At 37.5% G+C, this 17,027-nt stretch overlaps 1 protein-coding gene across 50 annotated transcripts in view; it reads right to left on the minus strand.

Annotated features, from left to right (window-relative positions):
- Nucleotides 1–17,027, minus strand: part of PEAK1 (pseudopodium enriched atypical kinase 1) — a 309,581-nt gene that overhangs the window by 74,608 nt on the left and 217,946 nt on the right. For 3 of the 50 annotated variants that reach the window (XM_063596860.1, XM_063596859.1, XM_063596847.1), the window contains one exon: nucleotides 14,527–14,581. The exons of the other annotated variants lie outside the window; for them this stretch is intronic. The gene's annotated coding sequence lies outside the window, so the exon portion shown is untranslated. The remainder of the gene's footprint in view (nucleotides 1–14,526; nucleotides 14,582–17,027) is intronic. 50 annotated transcript variants of the gene reach the window in all.

Below are 17,027 nucleotides of genomic sequence, written 5' to 3' on the forward strand. Positions count from 1 at the left end.
CAGATCATGCAAGGCCTTTTAGGCTTTTAAAGATTATAGAGTTTATCCTAAGAGCAGTGGGAAGCCACTGAAGGGTCTTGAATAGGGGAAACAACATAATCCAATTTGCATTTTAAAAAGACAGCTCTGACCAAAACCCATGAAATTCTTAGGTATATAAGTCCAACAAAATATGTGTAAAATCTAGAATCTATATGAGCAAAACTATAAAACACTGATAGATGAAGGGGGGAAGAAGGGGGAAAGGTAAGCAAATTATAGCCCAGAGGCCAAATGTAGCTTATTCCTGTTTTTGTATCCCGAGGTTAAGGATGCTTTTTATGTTTTTAAATGGTTGGAAACAAATCAAAACGAGAATAATGTTCTGCAACAAGTGAAAATTATATGAAATTCTAAATTCAGTACCCACAAATAAAGCTCCATTGGAACGCCAGTCACACTCATTTGTTTACATACTCATTTGCCTATGGTGGCTTCTGTGCTACAATGGAGAGATGAGTAGCTACGAAATGTGTGACACACAGACTGTATGCTTCACTTTTACTGCTTTGTGGCACTCTACAAATTGCAGGATTTCCACTGGTGCATCTATCAGCTGTGTGAAATTACATTTTTCAAAGATAATACATAAAATTATAAAATAAAATTATGAAATACATAAAATTTCATTACAGATATGAATTAATAGATGAACATTTGTAATCAATTTTGATGAGAGGAAGTACTAACTTTGAACCCCCATCAAGCACAATGTTATCCTCCCCAAAATGGAATTTCATTCTTCTCACTAGCAAACCTCTGTTATAAAATATTGTACCTAAATATATTTTGCATTTTATCAAAAACATTTGCAAAAAAAAAAAAATGACAAGAGAATGAAGACAAACCCCAGAGTAGGAGAAATTATGTGAAACATTCATATCTGACAAAGGACTTTGTATCTGGAATATATAAAGAACTTTCAAAACTCAACAAAAAGAAAAACCCAATAAAAAACAGGTAAAAGATTTGAGCAGACACTTAACCAAATATATATGATTTTTGATCTTTTTTTTTGAGACAGGATCTCACTCTGTCACCCAGTCTGGTGTGTAGTGGTATGATCACAGCTCACTGCAGCCTCAACCTCCCTGGCTCAATCAAGCCTCTCACCTCAGCCTCTGGAGTAGCTGGGACTATGGGCACATGCCACTATGCCTGGCTAATTTTTCTATTTTTTTTTTATAGAGATGGGGTTTCTCCATGTTGTCCAGAGTGGTCTCAAACTCTTGGGCTCAAGGGACCCAGCTGCCTCGGCCTCCCCAAAATGTTGAGATTACAGGCATGAGACACTGTGCCCAGCCAAAGTTACATGGATTGCATTTAAACAATATAAAAATTGTAAATATAATTTACAATATTTATAATATTGTAGTAAATAAAATTTATAATATTGTAAATATAATTAGCCACATGGAAGTGCAAATTAAAACTACAATGTGCTACCACTACAAATTTATTAGAATGGTTAAAATAAAATTAAAACAAAAACAATTGATGCTAGCGAGGATGTGAAGCAATTGAAACTCATATATTGCTGGTGGGAATGTAAATGGTTCAGGTATTCTGAAAAACAGTTTTGCAGTTTCTTATAGAGTTAATCATAAACTTACCTTGGAGCCCAGCAATCCCACTCCTAGGTATTTACCCAAGATAAATAAAAACTTTTGTTTACACTAAAACCAATACACAAAGGTTTACAGCCAAAAGCTGGAAACAATCTAAATGTTAGGTGGCAGTGGTTACATAACTGCATACATTTGTCAAAACTCACAGAACCGGCAGGTAGGCTGGGCGCGGTGGCTCATGCCTGTAATCCCAGCACTGTGGGAGGCTGAGGCGGGTGGATCACTTGAGGCCAGGAGTTTGAGACTAGCCTGGCCAACATGGTGAAATCCTGTCTCTACCAAAAATGCAAAAATTAGCCAGGCATGGTGGTGTACGCCCGTAATCTTAGCTACTCAGGAGGCTGAGACATGAGAATTGCTTGAACCTGGGTGGCGGAGGTTGCAGTGAGCCGAGGTTGCATTGTGCCACTGCACCACAGTCCAAGACTCTGCCTTGAAAAACAAACAAACAACTCATAGAACTACACACTTAAAAAAAGTGAATTTTACTACATGTAAATTTACCCTCAATAAACCTGACTTTAAAAAGACAGCTCGCTGCTATGTAGAAAATGGACTCGGGAAGAACAGGACAGGAGGCTTAAAAGACTGACATAGGCAAACTAAGATCTGATGAGGATCTGGATTAGGATGTGGTGTCAGGGAAGGCAGAGAAAGATGCAGGAATGACTGGATTTTGAAGAGTAAAAGGTATTGAGGTTTTAGGTTTATGTATTCAAATGATTATGGAGCCATTTACTGAGATGACAACATTGGAGGAGGTGCAACTTTTGAAGGGAAGATTATGAGTCCATATTTTGTCACCCTGCATACAAGACAGTATACGAATTTAGGAGTCTGAAACATGGATGAGAATTCTGTGGTTCTCCTCTGCTTAGGAATTACTAGTATAGAGATATTTAGGCCGAAAAGAAAATAGTGAGCTGAGGAGGTGGCCTTGGTGGGTGAACCAGGGAGAAGGGGCTACTTCCTCTCCCCTAACTGAAAACTAACAGCCAAGGTGTGATGACACAGAAGCCAGATGAGGAAATGTCATGAAGGAGAAAGACAATAACTATTTCAAATGCTGCTGAGAGGTAACGGAAAATGAGGACTTACATACATGCCCATTGGACTTGGCAACATGAGCTCATCAGTGACCTTAGCATGAACTATTTGGTTCAGTGGTGGGGATGGAAACCAGACTGCAGTGAGTTGAAGAGTGAGATAATAGAGCAATGGTAGATAACTTTTGGAGAAGAGTAGGCAGGAAGGAGAAGCAAGAAGGAGCTAGGAGGATGGGGGTCCAGAAAGGATTTCCTTATTTTAAGATGGGAAGACCTAGATAATGTTGAATGGTAATATTGGGGAAAGATACAGGCCAGGGTGAGAGGCTGAAAAAACAAGAAAGAGGAAAGAATCACAATACTTAGAATGTTAAAACTGTGCAGGTTTCTAATTCAACTGTGTTTTATGGACAAAGGAATCGAAGCCTAGAAGAGAAAGTGACTTTCCTAAGGACACACAGTAAATAAGAAAGACCCAGAACTGGGACTCAAGGCTACAACTACCTACAATATGTTTTGTTTTTACCTTTTTTGGTAGATGTTTTTTTCTTTTGTTGTATATGCTTACTGTGGAAACTCAGAAAAGCATAAAGAAAATAGAAACCATATGTAAACTTATTATTCAGAAGTAACTTTTATTAACAGTTTGGGGGCAGTTCCTGTCAGTCACCAAGAATTTAAATTAAAAAATTCCCTGTGTACTTAGCACTATGCAGCACTGAATACAAAAAAGAATAAGGCATCTTGGCATAATATCTTGTTAACCAAGTTAAACAGACTCTGATAAGAGTGGGATTAAGTTTTCTCTTTGTAAGTAGTACAATATATTTGCTTTTTCAAAGACTAGTAGATAATAGTAAAAATAATTCCCCACTTTGAGTAAAAGTAAGTTAATTCAGTCAAAAGATGGCTAAGTTGATTAACAGCTATCACTTATCAACAGAATAGCCAAATGAGACTCACCAGGAACACCATTTGCTTATGTCAGTGTTGTGTGCACTAGAAACCCATGTTGCATATGACATTCGTTTACAAGTTTGTGTCCATCTGTATTCATCTGGTTTAAAACCGAGACACGTATACATATGTAACAAACCTGCACATTGTGCACATGTACCCTAAAACTTAAAGTATAATAATAAAAAACAAAAAACAAACAAACAAAAAAACCGAGACATGAACCAAGCAAACACCTTTAGCAAGCACCAGATGGAGCTGCTGTCTAAGCCACAAAACCTTAACCACGAGGGCTTCATTTTAAACACTAATTATATTTGGAGACAAAGAGGTGCACTTAAAGACACTGTCAAAACTATTTTAACCTACAACAGTCTTATAGAGGGGGAATCTGTACCAGATGCAGGTCTGTCCAAAGAGCAATCCTTGGGTTTTACAGCTTTTGTGAAATGACTTCAATGGCAATCAATAACTAGCAGCTTTCCCTGCTCAACACCAACGCTCCCCAAATGGGAAACTCCAGTCTCCAAAGTTATGCTTGAGAAATAAGAAATGTGTCTCCTGAGGCACTTACACAAGGAAATAAAACAGTCTATCCTGGTGTCTTCTATTTATTTGCCAGAACAGGTCTGATACAGAGCACCCAAATGGAATGTTTGATAAGAAAAGCTCATTTACCTCCACATTCCTTATAATCTCAAAGCAAATCTTCCAGATGAAATAGTCTATGGGAGAGTTTAATGGCTGAAGCTGCCCCTAGGAGGTAGCCAGGATTCCATGATCTAAAATCCTATTTCATATTTGACAGTTTTCAGGACCAAAGCCCTTCAGGCTATAGATGAAGCTATTCAAGAGTGGCCTATTTCACTTCAAGTCATGACAGCTTTTTAAGAACCTATTACTGTTTTTTATTCTCTCTACTGCCATACAATGACAATAATTAGTTTGCTTCTAGTCCAACAGTTTCAGGCAGATTTGATACCAAAAAAACCCCCACAAAAATACAAAAAAACAACAAACAAATCCACAATGGATTTCAATCTTGAAATAAACTGGCCAGCAGAAAGAGCTGGAGCTCCTCAAGCTGGATTCAATTTCCGTTAGTAAAGAAAAGGAAAGTGTGTAGGTGGGAGATTAAACACCATATATACAGCATTTCCTAAAGGCACCCAAGGAGAATCTGTTAATAATAAAGGAGGATGGAGAATGAACTGCTAAGCTCCTCCAATTCTGTGACTCCCGAAGCCCACCATCTCTCTCCATAAAATCTGTCACATTGCCATGGAGGCAGAGTCAAGAATCCTCACTGCTGTACGTGGGCTTTTAAGGACACTCTCAGTGAGGATCTATTGCCTATATGTCATCCCACATATTAGTCCATCTCCAGGATGCTAGGGGACAATTTACAAGTCAAGGTTCTCACTAGGCTTTTGTTAAAGAACATGTGGGTCACTTTAAAAAAAGGAAAGGAAAATGTGACAACCATACCCACGTCACTGTTCCCAACCTTTCCTTCTTCCACAGTGAAAAATGCTGACCTGACACCTCAACCAGCTGCCAAACTCTTCAGTATATGACTAAAAGGGTGGGGAGAGGAAGTGAAAGCAAAGCTGCAGGAAGAAGTTTTGCAGAAGATAAAACACAGCTTAAATTTGGTACACAAATGGAAATTCCATGAGTAAAAGGGACTTTCTTGAGATCTGACCGAAAAAAAAAATTATCATTCCTTGCTATCACAAGAACATGAGGTTCTCCTATCTAAAGAAGAAACCGAAGTAAAATCTGCTTAATTTTGGAAACTTAATGAAATCTCCAGAAGCCCATCCAGTTCCAATTGTTCTAACCACAACAGTTTTTCTAACAATTCACTGCTCCTGTCACATGGTAGTCATCTCAGGATAAGAATCATGTAACAACAAATGCACCCCTGCAAAGCAGCACTGCTCAGTTCCAACTAATTTTTAAATTCAAACTCTTTGACGAATCAGTTAACTACTACTAATAATAATTATTATAAACTTGGTAATAACTAGTTATAAGATTAGAAGTTCCAAAATGTTCCCTGAAACCACTTTAGACCCCTATTTAAGAAGGTATACATCAGAGAAGAAGTTAAAATATTATCTAATAACAGCCAAGACTCCATAGTCTTTTATAGTTTTATTTTATTCACGAGCTTTTTCTTCTGCTTGGAATGTATTTCCTCTAATGCTGTTCCATTTGTTGAAACCCTATTTATCCTTCAAGATGCAGTTTAAATTTTACCTCTGTGATGAAGTTTTGCCTAACTCGATTATACCACATTGTTTTGTAATTATGTAAGTCCCCAGAAGGCAGGTCTAAGTGCTTTTCCTCTCTATATCTCTTGAATTGTTTGGAATACATTGGATACTAAATAAATGCTTGCACTCAAGAATAATTCTAGTTAGCATTTACTACTAAGTACCAGGCCCTTTACCCATAAAAACTCGTAATTCGGCCAGGTGCGGTGGCTCAAGCCTGTAATCCCAACACTACATTTTGGGAGGCCAAGGCGGGCAGATCACCTGGGGTCAGGAGTTTGAGACCAGGCTGGCCAACATGGTGAAACTCTGTCCATACTAAAAATACAAAAATTAGCCAGGCGTGGTGGTGGGCGCCTGTAGTCCCAGCTACTCAGAAAGCTGAGGCAGGAGAATCACTTGAACCTGGGAGGGGGAGGTTGCAGTGAGCCGAGATCACGCCACTGCACTCCAGCCTAGGCAACAGAGCGAGACTCTATCTCAAAAAAACAAAACAAAACAAACACCTCATAATTCTCACAAAACTCTATGATAGACATACTATTATTTGCCCTACTTTACTGACGAAGAAACTGAAACTTGCCCAAGGTCACATAGCTAGTAAATGGCAGAGCCAGGATGAATGCATGCATGCACGTATGCATGCATAAATGGTATAGCTTCATGGCATCTGGAGGCTGCTTTAAACATAAACATGGCAGTGTCTGAAAGACAGTCCACACAGCAGCAGCAGCAGCAGCACTGTCCACCATAGTGGAATTCCACCATGAATGAAGAAGTGTAAGAAATAGGCACACCCACACCTTCCCCTCCTCAGCTCTAAGATGATCAGTCCAGGTGCTCACTGCAGAATAAGCCAGAAGGAAACAAACAGGCATAAACTTAGCTAGTAGGCTGTCTCAAAGTTGTGTTTTTTGTGTTTCAGAGTGTTGAGGAAGTAATATTACGAGGCAAATTAAGCATGATCTTTCATCCAGCTCTCCAAGTCAGGAACCATTCTGATTTGGAGGGGCCACTGAAGTGGCTGGTTGAGAGTGAGTTGGTGAGATGTTGCTATCAGTCACCTTGCTCTGTTCCTCCTCTCCATTGCCCTCAACCTCAGAGCCAACTGCCAAGTGAAGAAAGCTGGACTACAGGCTAAATTAGGGAGTCACAGCTGATTGAGATGTGAGAAGACAGGGAATAAGAAAGAGACTAAATAAGGGCAGAGCAAAATTCAAATAAGAGAAGGTGGGAAAAAGGAAATTGGGAAGGAAGGAGAAATAAGAAAATAGTTAATGATTCTAAGAAAAATCCTGCTTGAATGTTTATAGCCACATAATCAGAGTGAGCAATGTCATTTTCTACCACTCTTCACTCATTTTTGGAGGCTTTATTGTCTTGTGTTACTTTACGTTTGGCAGGAGGCATTATTTTTCCAATTAAAAGAAATTTTACCTTTCCCAGCTATAGAAAAGAGTGAACAATACATACTGTAAAACATTTATAATTTAGACTTTTAAAGGGAAAAAGTACTTCTAAATTAATGAAAGTCTGAATTACACAATACTTTGAAGAAGTATAGATTTATTGCTTTTGAGGAAATACCATAATAAACTAGTCTTTCCTAGTGCAGATATTTGGACCTGTTCTAATAAATAAGTTGGAATTATTTTCTTAATGGTTGTAAATACATAACTTAAAATGCAGTCAAAGAATACTTCTCACACTGGAATCCGGGATGTGTTTTCAAGGGTCTATGAGTTCTCCAAAAGAGCTGAATATTAAACTGAAAGTAAAGTTTACATCTAAAATAAACTAATGTAAACACAGGCAGGATCATTGCAATGGCCATATTAACTAAGCACAGCAATATAATTTCCAGGACTACAAATACCTTTCTGTTTCTAATATGAGCTGACACCAAGCACACTACTTTAACTGTAAGAAATAATGAGAAAAGAAAGGCTCACTTAATATGTAGATGATACAGTTCTACCAAGTAAAGACCAAAATGACATCATGGTGCAACCACTGTGTATTGTACCAATCTTGAATTTTCAATACCGTAGAAAGAAATGTGGCATAAGAAGACAGCCAATGGTAATGAAAACTGTAAAGAAAACTAGGGTGGCTGGCAGCTCCTTACCCACACAGTAAGCAGCAATTTAGTTTCAGCAAAACTTCATCTATTATATTAAATTGCTGTTAATTTGCATTTCATTAGTTTTGCAGGGTTTTTTTGTACTTAACTTTCAAATTTGTTTTATAGCTAAATGACAACTATAAGCATAAAGAATTTATACCTAACTTTATGTTTTTTGTATTTAAGTAAAATTATAATAATGTACGTCAACACTGACAGAGCACAGTTATTTTTTTCAGTTAAAAGGAGGTCTATAAATTACCAAAGTTTGAAAAGTAGTGCTTAAAAACAATAATCTCTTATGTCAGGTAAGCATTCCTCTTGTGATCTTATTCACATTACTAATTTGCTAAGAATCTGTTAAAGGAGTATAATAACTACCGTCAACAAAGCTCTTATGAAAATGAATTAAGATAAAATATATAAAGTGCCTAACTCGAAGGCTGATTCATGGTAAGCACTTAATAAATATTAGTTCTTTTCTCCTTTTATTAAATTTCTATATCCAGCGGAGGCCAGGAAGGGGTATGATCCCTCTAATCTCCTCCACACATAACCACACCCCATCTTGACATACCAATTGGGCACTTGGGAAGCTATTTCAATGGGAACACTGTTAACTATGCTTAGGTTAGACTTCAGTTATCACGGATGATTTAATTGAAAGTTTTAGCTGCCTTGTAAACCTGTTTAAGACTTATTGCTTCTACAGGGAAAACATACTCCAAGTTCTGAGCAAGTGACTTGCAAGGAAACTTTAGCATTCCATCTTGGACTTGTGTTTTGCATCAATTTCAAGAGATGCTGTCAGATTCTATCAGGAAGGAGTTGCTGAGCAATAAGGTTATGTGATACTATTGTGCTTTAAGAATTCAGGTGGAAATGGAAAGAATATATTGACAGGAGGCAAGGTGAAAGGTAATGTAGTTGTTTCAACTAGTATAATACTAGTCCAGAGAAGGCCCCAAACTAATATAGTGGCAGTGGGAATTAACAAGCAGGGGCTGATGTGAGAGGCTAAACTGATAATTTTTATCAACCAGTGGGATAATAAGAGTGACTAAAGATGACCCTGCGGTCTGTATAGATCAAAACCCAGGATCAGTTTCCCAGAGATACACTGAAATGTGGACAATCAAGCTAGCACCAACTGCACTACTTTAACTGTAGAAAATCATGAGACAGATGATGTCCGAATGGAAATAACAAACACATTCTAAAACAAAGTGTGTGATTTAAAATTCTTCCCATTGAGAAATATCCAGATCTTTAATTACTATTTACTTATGTAAACCTGACTCTAAACCTTGACTGCAAGTGGTTTAGTGAGAGCAGTAAAGAAGATGCAGGATGCTGAGGTGGATGGGAGAGAAAATGAAAAAGGCAAAGTGACAATTCTTTAGTTAGTTTTATTTTATTACAGAATAAAGTTAGAAAAATGAGACTTGGGTTTAGTAACTGAAGTGATGAGGCCAGTGATGGACCATGAAGGATGGGAACTGTGACCAGGGCATTCGAGAACTCCAGATGTGCATGAGCACATGACAATAGGTTTCCACAGGACTGTTCTCAAGAAAACAGCAGAAGCTCAGACTCTGGGGAGTTACTGGATATTAACATATAAGGAGACCGCAGTCTGACAGAGGAAAAACTAAACTATCCCCCAATAAAAATATGCTGGGTCTTAATTCTCCTCATCAGTGAGATATCTACCTGTAGTTTGTATCACTGGACTACTAAAGCGAGCCCAAACACCTCCCAGTGGAAAGTGAGAGGTGGAATGCCAGCCATTCTTGAAGAGGTGCTGGGCCCCTGGCCCTTGTGGGTGCCAGAGCACTAGGAGTATTTCCATTCCTATCGTAACCACTCACCAATTAGGAGAACCCTCAGAGGCACAAATGAACAACACTCAAGGCCATTGATAATAAGATTTGTAAAAACAGACAACTTACTCAAACTCTCTAGGCCGAACGGTCCTTACCTTTTTTTTTAAATGAAAAAAAAATTCTTTATATTATACAAGTAATCAGAAAATAAAAATATGCAAAAAGCAATGAAGAAACCCCCAAATCTGACTATACTCTCTTCTGTGTCTTTTTTCTGTACACAGATCAAGGTGTATACGCACAGACACACAGACATATTTCACAGAATGAACATGCTGTTTGGTAACAAGAGTACCTTTAAAGTCTTTCCCCAAATTTACAATCTATTCAAAACATTATATACATGCAAATTTGGGTTAAAATACCATTTTGAATTATTCAAACAAATTTAACGAGACAAATGAAGTTGGAGTCAGAGATCTTTAATAACCTGAAACAAAAATAATTCTCACATATAAGAAGAAACACCTCTTCTCTATGGATATAGTTATCTGGCAAGATTACCTATTCAGGATACAGCTGAAAACTGGACAAAGTAGGAAAGCACCTTTTATAGTTTCATTTATAGACTCATTTTACACACAAATTTAATTTGATCAGCTTAAATTAGTTTTATTGATCTTGTTTGTACAGAAATAAAGGTGAATGCTCTACTTATAATTTAATGAATTATAGCTGTCTCTCTCAGGCTGCCTTATTTGTATATCCCCTGTCCACTTTACTATGAACCAAATGAGACTCTAATGTTAATTTGAGTGGAGATACGTGTCCACCGCTCCTTTAAAAAAGGTACCCAAATGTCCTTTCCACAATTACCCTTTTAAAAAGACTGTCGACCAGGTGTGGTGGCTCACTTGAGGTCAGGAGTTCGAGACCAGCCTGGCCAACATGGCGAAACCCCGTCTCTACTAAAAATACAAAAATTAGCTGTGCATAGTGGTGCGCGCTTGTAATCCCAGCTACTTGGGAAGCTGAGGTGGGAGAATTGCTCGAACCTGGAAGGCAGAGGTTGCACTGAGCAGAGATTGCACCACTGCACTCCAGCCTGGGTGACAGAGTGAGACTCTATCTTAATTAAACTAAACTAAACTAAACTAAACTAAACTAAACTAAACTAAACTAAACTAACTCTCTAGCCATCTCTTCTGTGATCTTGTCTATTCCCAAATATTTAAGGGTGGAACAACTTTCCAGAGTTTGCCATATAACATATACTTTATAATCTATATTCCAGAATTATACCTCTTGCTCCTGTCGTCTGAAGCTCCAGACTTCGGCTGCCTACTAGACCTTTCCAAACACAACTAATTACATCTTTCCTCCAAAACACAGTATGCTCAACCTTTTTCTAGGTACCATAACAGTAAATGGTATCAAAACATGGGCAGACATTCAGACTGGGTCAACTTTTGACTCCTCCTGGTCCTTCTCATGCTATATCCAATCAATTGTCAGGTTTTATCTTTCCTAATCTGTCCTCTCCCTTTGACCCATCTAGCTATAACTTGAGTCCTGGATTTTCATTGCTCTTTGTCTGAAATACTGAGATAGTATATTTTGTGTCCCAGTTCCTCTAAAATACAGCTCCTTAACTACTTTAACTCTTCATAAAGCCATTAATTGTTCTCAGTTGCATATATAATACATTTAAACTCCTTAGAATAAAATTTAATGCTCTTTGTGATCTGCTACTGACTTACCATTTTTAAAGCAGCCATTACTCCTCCATGTCCACTCATATAGCAATTGTTCAAAATCCTATAGATCTTTTGATCCTCCAGTCAAATTTTAATTCCCCTGTGAAGTCTCACATCCTCCTCTTAGAATTAACTGCTCCCTTCCCCAGATTCCCATCATATGGCTTTTGCATACCTTACTCCACCCCCCGACCCCCACTAGTCTTAGCTCCTTGAGTGCAGAAGATATATCTTATTCAGTCTTGGCACTGTATGTTTCTTGAACAGATGAATAAATGATGCTCTGCTATCTGGTTTCATAGACCAAAATAACTTAGAAGGAGACAGCAGCATTCAGACAGAAGTGGCAAGTGACAAGTGACTACCTGACAGCAAAGGGGGAGAAAGAAAAATACAAGAACCAAACTTAAGAACTGAAAAAGCTTTTCCATGTGGGCAAATAGCCCTATATCCCTTAAGGGCATCACTATATTTTAGAATAGCACTGTAATTGATGTTGACACCAATTATAGCAAGATAGCAAGAAAATAGTAAATTATGTTCGGGGTTCTGTGTTTAAGAAGGGAAGCAAACAACTAAAATGTGAAATGTATTTTGGAAAGATTTTTAAACAACTTATTTTATTTACTATAAGTTTATTTAATTATAAAATAATTACTCTTTATAGAAAACTATAAAAATAAAGACAGAGAAAAAAAGCACCCTAAATCTTAGTATGCATTTTAAAAACAATTTAGGTCACATAAGCACCAAATGACTATTCAAACTAAAAATATTTTAATGCTTAAAGAGCTCAAACCCACAGTTATCCAGAAACTTCGGCCAACTAGAATTCATTCTTTCAAAGGAACATAGAGAACTAAAATTTTACTGTATCATTAAAGTTATTAACCCAACTCTCCTGTCTTAACTAGTGACTGGAAAATGATGAGGTGGGGAGGAGATGAGGAAGTGGGGAACAATAACAAAAGATAAAAAATAGAAGGTGAGAGAAAAAGAAATGAACCCAAAATAAATAAAAGGTAGGAGGACAATCAAGACAAGTGAGAGGAAGAATAGAAAAACAGAGAGAAAGCATAATATCTGAGCAGACACATTCAGAAAAAGGACAGCTCTTCTTTCATTTTCCCCTCTCTTGACTTCTTTTGTTCTAATTGACTTCAGGCTGATGTGTGTAACCTTAGATGCATGCTGAATTCCAATGAAGTCCTCCTACATGTATACTTTATACCAAAACAATTCAGTTAAAAGGATTTTAATTGGTGTGCACCATTCCCTGCAATTTCAACATTTTAAAAATGAATAGTCTCACTAAGTACCAGATGGTGACATGTACTAATTAATCAGGCCTATTCAATGAATGAGCATATTAAAATGAATGCACCTATTAGACATGTGTTGCCGACGCTCCATCCTGAGGAAGCCTCCCCTCAAATGAGTGCCCACGGAAGGTGCAGATTTACTGTGCAATACTCACAAGTGTCTTCTGCAATTATTTGCAGTAGCAATGCCATCACTCTTGTGTCTCCCTCCAGATACTCAATATTTCATGCTAAGCAGCTGGTGAGCCTTGCTATCCCTGTATAATCTGTTTAACCTTCGTAAGCAAGAGCCAGCTAAATATTGGGTCTATAGTGTTTCTACTAAAGAGAAGATCTTACAGACTCATCAAGGTCATTTGTTAAATGGACAGTGGGTGAAGGACAGATCAAATGAGGCTCTTGATCCAACTCCCTTCCTCCTCAATTTGTCTGTCAGCCGGTGAAAGCCTGAGCACTGCTAGCTGAAGGAATAAAATAGTGCAAATGGCAATCCTGCACGACAGGTTGCCATGCTCTGATTTTCCTCAAATGTTGTTAGCATTGGAGAGAAAGGTATATAATAACCTACTGGTAGGTCTCGGAATCCTACTAGGTACTCTTTTTTGAATGTGACAGAAATCTTAGAAGTCATTAGTTTTCTTAGCTCCTCATACTCATCACTCTTCTATTTTATACTATCTTGGATCAACATAATTTCAAATGTATTCTAATAGTAGGAAATTCCCCAAATCTCTCTAAATTTACTGAGAAACACTGGTTTCTTATTTGTTGAAGGCACTGAAAACTGAGCAGCTGATTAGGTAGGGAGACAGCAAGGCATACATAAAACATGGGCTTTGGAGAAAAAAGGGTGTTGTGAGACATGCATGTTAACTGGTATACAGCAAGCACTAACAAATGTTAGTGTTTTCCCCCAGATAATAGCAAATGGTAGGAAAAATAATCAACTTGGAAGGAAACATCACTGAATAACAGCCTAAATATGATTACTTTCAGAGAAACTGAGAGGTTATAATAGAAAATGTGATTTTTTGGTATACTTTAAAAATTAAAGACAATATACTTTAACCTTCTAAGACAGCTTAATTAATTAATTAATTAACTAATTTACAGACAGGGTCTCACTCTGTCACTCAGGCTGGAGTGCAATGGTGCGATCATGGCTCACTGCAGCCTCAACCTCCCCAGGGTCAGGTGATCCTCTCACCTCAGCCTCCTGAGTAGCTGGGACTACAGGTGTCTGCCACTATGCCTGGCTAATTTTTTTTTTTTTTTTTTTTTAAGATACAGGGTTTTGTCACATTTCCCAGGCTGGTCTCCAACTCCAGGGCTCAAGTGATCCACTTGCCTTGGCCTCCCATAGTGCCGGGATTACAGGCATGAGCCACCACACCCAGACTAAAACAGCTTGGAAGACAGAATTTTGAGACATTTGTGCTTGTTTCTGATACATGGCAATAGATATTGCTTAAAATTAGAATATCACCCAAAAGAATGCTTAGGGAAGGAAAGCCAATGACAGAAACAACAAAATTTGTAGTTACCAGAAAAGCCTCCTTCATGACAAAGGCCATTTTATTACTTTCCTTGGGATCTTGCCTAAAAACAAGAGGTGAAATTTATATATTATCCAAACAGAATTTAATTAATTTGACATAATTGAAAGTCCAAAATAGCAAGAACATATACATCAAGAGGTTTCTATGCAATGATTAAATAATCTTTTGAAAGTTTCTGATACTTTGGTCTAATAATTTTTGAAAGATTTCTGTTATTTTTAAATTTTTGGTTCTACCTTTACCTTTTTTCTACCTTAATAATATTTTGATACAGCATCTAGCATAGAAGTAGGTTTTTATAAGAGTCTTGTGTTCTGAGATAAGACAAAACCCAGGAAAACAAGACATCAAAACCAAGTGTAATTCCTAGCCCAAACATTTAAAAGAAACCATGTTAGGGAACTAAGAACTCTGACTAACTGAAAGGAAAGCAATGATTTATAATAATCTAAGTAGACCACGACAATTTTCAGACTACAGTTGACCCTTGAACAACATGGGTTTGAACTGCGCAGTTCAACTTACATATGGATTTTTTCAATAAATATATTGGAAAATTTTATGGTGATTTGTGACAATTTGATAAAACTCGCAGACAAACCATGCAACCTAGAAATATTAAAAAAATTATGAAAAAGTTAGGTATGTCATGAATACATAAAATATATGGATAGTATATTTTATCATTTACTATCATAGAGTATATACAAATTATAAAAAGTTAAAATTTATCAAAACTTAAATGAGAGAAATGTAAACAAATATAAAGATGTAGTATTAAATAACTGCATAAGTATATGAATAACCACATATTATAATACATACTATACTACTGTAATAATTTTGTAGCCACCTTCTGTTGCTACTGAGGTACACTCAAGTATTCTATCTCCTTAAAAGGCCATGTGATGCTAATCATCTCCACATGAACAGTTCATCTCTCCAATAAATTGTGTATTATAGTAAAAAGTGATTTCTTGAGGTTCTTGTGTATTTATCATATCATGTTTATTTTTAGTGCAATGCTGTAAACCTTAAATAACACATAGGACCCATATGAAATGCCACCAGTGATGCTGGAGGTGCTCCCAAGAAGCAGAGAAAAGTTATGACACTTTAAGAAAAAGCTGAATTGCTTGTTATGTACTGTAGTTTGAGGTCTGTAGCTTTAACTGCCCACCATTGCAAGATAAATGAATCTAGCCTAAGGACCAGTATAAAAAACAGAAAATGAAGTTCATGAGCCATCAATGCAGCAAGGCTAGCAGGCATGAAAATCTTGCACTTTTTGAGAAATACCTTTTTGTATCATATTGAAAACAGCATTTGTATGGGTGCAGGATTGCTATAAGAAAGGTATACTTAGAGACTGTAATATTATTCAAGAAAAAGTGAGGTCATTATATGACAACTTAAAGCAAAGGGAAAGTGAAGGAGCTAGAGAATTTAATGTCAGCAAAGGATGGTTTGATAATTCTAGAAAAAGATTTGGCTTAAAAAATGTCAAGATAACAGGAGAAGCAGCTTCTGCCAACCAAGAGGCAGCAGATAAATTCCTAGATGCTATTAAGAAAATCATTGAGGAAGGATATCTGCCTGAGCAGGCTTTTAGTGCAAATGAAGTGCCCTATTTTGTGGGGGGGAAAAAGCCACCAAGGACATTTATTTCATCTATTTGTATGGAAGAGAAGTAAGCACCAGGATTTAAGGCAGGAAGGGATAGGCTAACTCGACTGTTTTGCACAAATGTGGTCAGATTTATGATTGGGACTATCCCTATCTATAAAGCTAGTAATCCCCAAGTCTTGAAGAGAAATGATAAGCCCCAGCTGCCACTCTTGTTTATACAGCAAGAAGGTCTGAATGAGAACCCTTTTTCCAGATTGGTTCCATCAATGCTTTGTTCCTGAAGTCAGAAAGTACTTTGCCAGTAAGAGACTGCCTTTTAAAGTTCATTTGGTATTAGGCAATGTCCCTGGCCACCCAGAATACCATGAGTTCAACACTGTAGATATCGAAGTGGTCTACTTGCCATCAAACACAATGTCTCTAATTCAGCCTCTAGATCGGGGGCCATAGGACCTTTAAGGCTTATACAAAGTTCCATGTGGAAAGGACTGCCAACATTGTGAAAGAGAGCTCTGATAGAGAGAACACCATGAAAGCCTGGAAGGATTAAACTGTTGAAGATGACATTGTTGTTACAGAAAAAGTTGTGAAAGCCATCAAGCCCCAAACAATAAATTCCTCTGGAAAACTCTGTGTCCACATGTTGTATATGACTTCAAGGGATTTATGACAGAGTTAATCGAAGAAATCATGACAGAGACTGCGGATATGGCAAAAATAGTGTAGGGTGTGTGTGTGTAAAAGGTGTCGAGATATGGCTCTTGGAGACACTGAAGAGCTAATATACCTCACATCAGAAGAATTTACGGAAGATGACTTGATGGAGATGACTGCTTCCAAACCAGCGCCAGACAATG

This window comes from Pan paniscus, chromosome 16, assembly GCF_029289425.2.
Source record: "Pan paniscus chromosome 16, NHGRI_mPanPan1-v2.0_pri, whole genome shotgun sequence".
Lineage (NCBI taxonomy): Eukaryota > Metazoa > Chordata > Mammalia > Primates > Hominidae > Pan > Pan paniscus.